We start from the raw sequence: 4673 nt of genomic DNA on the forward strand, positions 1-4673 counted from the left end.
ACATTCTTGTGACGACACACAAAAATATGAAACAATAAATGCCATTCAGTAAGACACCGCCACATGTTGACATGAACACAATTGTGAGATACGGATATACCAAGGTTATGAAACCATACCAAGCTGCTTGTATAGTGCTGCCAACATAAGGGTACAGTAGCAAGTTCATGAACTTTATTGTCAGGCTTTTGTAGTATAAAGCTTTAGAGCTTAGGATTTCTGGACTGCAAGTGTTCAAGATTAAAGGAGAGGAAGAGGTATTGTTTTAGAGGCTGCAGTGGAGTGGAGGTGAAAGTCATTGGAATTAAAAAGTTTAAAGGACAGTGAAGTGAGGGCACCAGCGGAGGACTCTTCTCCTCCAACACCTACGTCTCCCAGCCTTCCATTCCGACCATGTCAGTCAGCACTTGGCAGAGGCTTTTCAAGGTCAATAATGAGCTCCTATTGCCAAATATAATGGCTGATCCTTACACTCCACCTGTTGGCAGCACTTGACAAGTTAACTACCCCCTCTCCCTTGAAATGCTCCCTTTCTTCATGCCTGGACACCATAAGCTCTTGGTGTCTGTCTTTCCTGGCTCCCTATCAGCTACTCCTCATGTCCTCTGCTGCTCCTTTCCTAGATCTCTTGATGCTGACCCACCCAGATGCCATTCTCTTATCTCCTCTCTACATGCCCCCGCAGGTGATCCCTCCCAGAACCATCACTTAGGTGCTACTCATACCCAGCACCTCCCTATTTACACCTCTGGCATCTACCTTGGTTCTGAAGCAAAGCACCTGCATCTGAAGGCTTTCAGGGCATTTCTACTCAGATGCCTGTTTTCTGTTGATTTTGTGTTACTATGACAGAATAATTGAGGCTGGGTAATTTATAACAAACAGAATTGATTTTTCATGGTTCTGGAGGCTGGGAAGTCCCAGGTCAAGATGCCATCAGGCTTGGTGTCTGGTAAGGGCCAGTCTCTGCTTCCAAGACGGCACCTTGAATCTCCGGAGGGGAATAACACTGTTCCTCACATGGCAGAAGAATGGGAGAGAGGGAACCCACTCCCACAAACCCCGTTATAGTGGCAGTAATCCATTTATGAGGTCAGGGCCCTCATAACCTGAACACCTCCCATTGGGCTCCCCCTTTCAACACTGTTGCATTGAAATTAAGTTTCAACATGAGTTTGAGGGTGGAGGACAAAAATATTTAAGCCATGGCAGGGCCTAATTGGCACCTCAAATTTAACATATCAGAAAGAGAAGTTATGCTTGCCCCCACTTAAACATCCACCCCACTGCTCCTCATCTTAGGAAATGGCAACTCCATCCTTCCAGTTCAGTGGTTCTTAACCTTCCTAATGCCTCAATGTATTTTCATTGTTACAAAGAGATCGCGACCCACAGGTTGAGAACTGCTGTTCTAGTTCTTCAGATTTGGGGTAAGAGGCTTAGCTTCTTTGTGTTTCCATTGGTGCTCCTACAAGACTAACTGAATTATTGCATTTAAAGCATTAATGTCCCAACTTATGGAAAAATGTTTGATAATTGTTAGCTATTATTGCTATATGCATAGATACCTACACACAAAATCCTGATCTTGCATTGCCTGCAGCTAACTGATAATGAGCTAACAATAATGTAAAATGGATTTGCTGTTCTTGCTTAAAAACTATTAAGCCTGTCTTAATAAGAAGGAGTTTCAGATCAGTGCAGGCATGTAGGATTGGGGGAGGTAAAAATTCCTTAGTGGTGCCTCTAATTTTGTTTTGGTGGCCAAAACATCTGGATAAAAATAAGCATTAATCTGGATCAAAACAAGTATTTATACATTCAGGCATTCTGAGCTCATCAGGCCACATGTCTGGTCTTTGGCCACCTCAGGAAAACCCATTTCCCAGGGTTTGTTAATGCCTGTGCATTGCTGAGGCCCCAGCAGTTTTGTGGCCCAAGGCCCAGGATGTAGGGCAAGAGGGGCTGGTGGGGAGAGATCCTGGCAAAGCTTTGTTCCAGGGTTTGGAATTTAAACAAATCCTGTTTTCAATTATCCAAATATTTCCTAGCAAACAGATGTTTAACATTACATAGCTGTAGTATAACAGTAATCAGCTAGTTTTTCCATGCAGCCAATAGAAAAGTAAAAAAGAGTCATCTATTTCTCCCTGGAGGTTTTGCTGCTAGGATCCTGCACCATCATCTACCCCTTCTCGAAGTCCTTTGGCACATTTTTCTGCTGGCAGAGGAATGCTGTTTCAGAGTCCTGACAGTTCCTCACAGTGTTGCCACTGTGGCCACCCCAGTCCTTTGACAAATGAACCTGGAATTGGGGAAAAGTAGCCCTCTTCGTGCCATGCTTTGAGATTGCCTTTCTTCGTATGGGAAAGCTATCCCTTTCACCAAGATGCAGTCTGAGACAGAGGAGAATCGCTCTCCTGGGCAATCCCCTGCCTCATTCCTAGAGGTCCATAGGGTGGATGACATGGCGGGGACGAATGTTCCGGCCATGTCCGAACTGTGTAAGGTTCTCCTTACTTCCAGGCTGGTATTTATAACAACTCTGTGGAATAGACTTCATTTTAGAAAAAGGAAGAAGAAGAAATCAATAAACCCAGAGATGATACATTTAAATGTTAAGAGGAAATCAAATATAGAATCTAAGAGAGTAAAAACAAATAAATGAAGAGATGAACTTTCTTGGAGACTCTGCGATCTGTTTCTGAGTACCTTAAGTGACAGTTTTTGTATCATGAATATTCTTGCCCCAAGAGGCTCTTCCCATCTACGTGGAAGTGGAATATAGAGGGCTGGAAGGGGAGAAAGAAAAGGAGGCTTTGTCTATGCTTGTGTCTACAAATCCCCACCACAAAGTGAGCCATTCTGCCCTGGTACTGCGCATGTACCATTTCTGAGAACTCTACATGCAGGGTACAAATGTCACCTCCAACTGATCTCTAAATCTGTGACTAAATAATTGGCCTTTATCCTCATAACCTAATAGTGTACGGGGGCTTTAATTTCTGTATTTTCCTTTAATCTGGTCAAGAATTAGTAGAGTACAGTAGTTGGGGGGAGGGGGGACATGGTATACTAGAACTTGAGACAAGTCTGTCGCTGGATTCTGCTGGCCAGCAAAAGACAGAAGATTTCTATTAAGGAAAATTAAATAGAGCAAGAAGAGAAAGGCAAAGAGAAGAAGAAGAAAGGACAAAGGAGAGATGAAATAATGCTTGCTCCTGTGTTTCAAATCTTTCGCTGACATTGGGCATGGAAGCCACCCACTCACCACGAACTCCAGAATTCAAAGAGAATTCTTCCTTTCAAAAGGTGTCCTTCAAAGTGAAGTTGTTGCATCCAACAACTTCTTATTTTCAAGAAGAATTATTTCTTCTTGGAAATAATTGAACAATTTGTATTACAAATCTTAAAAATGTTCATATCATTTGGATAGTCATTCTTTTACTAGGAACCAAGTTTGATGGTCTGAATTCTGAAATTATTTTGTCTGCAAAGGTGTGCGTCTCAATACCCTTTGGACTTTAGAATCATCTACTGAATTCTCAAGACATACTGTTGCCTGGGGCTCAACCCACAGCCCAGGGGCTGGGTGGAAATCACAGCTGATGGTGGTTATTTGTTTGTTTATTTTTAGCTCCCTGGGTAATTTCCAGGCACAGTGAGGTTGGAGAACCTCTCATGGAGATCTTAGTGTGATGAACCGCACTCTTCAGGTCCAACTCAAATTTCAGTCCCACTGACAGGCTGGCTTGTCCTGTGATCCCCCAGCCCAATTCCACCTCTTGACACCCTCTAAATGTTCCTGTTTTACTTTCTTTGAGGTTTACCATCTGTCTCTTTCTGTCTTTCTTTCCTTCATAGAACCTTGTTTTATTATTTTTCTTTGATCTGTAATTCTGAGGATCCTACTTATTGTATGGGCTGGAGGGTGGGGGAAGCTCCAGATGAGGTAGTGGGTAAGTGGTTGCTAGTTATTACAACTGTAGCCAGAGAGACCATTAAGAAGGTTTTGGTGGCTTTGCTGGCCTCCTCCATTTCCCACAGCTGTGGCCAGGGATGCCCACTCTCTACACCTGTGGTCTTTCCATGACTCCCCCTAAGGCAGCCTCTTCAGCCCCTGGAGTCACTGCCCATCCATGTGGAGGATGTTGTGAGAATTCTCCAGGCTTTGTTGACTCACAACTCACCTCCTTTTTCCTGTCTGGTAGTGCCTGACAGGGCAGAAGCCACCCTGGGACATGCTTACCAGAATCCTCCCAGGCTACTATTTCCCAAAGTGTGAGATAGGAAGTTGCATACCCCACTTCCCTGGGAAATCTGGGCATGGTTTTTCTCCTTTCTTTTTTTATTAAATCATAGCTGTGTACATTAATGCAATCATGGGGTAGAATGTGCTGGTTTTATACACAATTTGAAATATTTTCATCAAACTGGTTAACATAGCCTTAGTTATTGTGTTAAGATATTTATATTCTACACCTAGTAAATTTCACATGTACCTTTGTAAGATGCACCATAGGTTTGGTCCCACCAATTACTCTCCCTCTACCCATCCTCCCCCTTCCCTTTCCTCTTTCCCCTTCTTCTTAGGCTATAATTGGGTTATAGCTTTCATAAGAAAACTATATATTGGTTTCATAGTGGGGCTGAGTACATTGGATACTTTTTCT

General features: G+C 43.2%; 1 pseudogene; it reads left to right on the plus strand.

Moving 5' to 3' along the window:
* Positions 1-71: 71 nt before the first annotated feature.
* The window catches only part of LOC100941369, a 7028-nt pseudogene continuing 2426 nt past the window's right edge, over positions 72-4673 (plus strand).

The sequence above is a fragment of the Otolemur garnettii genome, unplaced genomic scaffold (genome assembly GCF_000181295.1).
Source record: "Otolemur garnettii isolate 467f Iridium unplaced genomic scaffold, OtoGar3 scaffold00077, whole genome shotgun sequence".
NCBI lineage: Eukaryota > Metazoa > Chordata > Mammalia > Primates > Galagidae > Otolemur > Otolemur garnettii.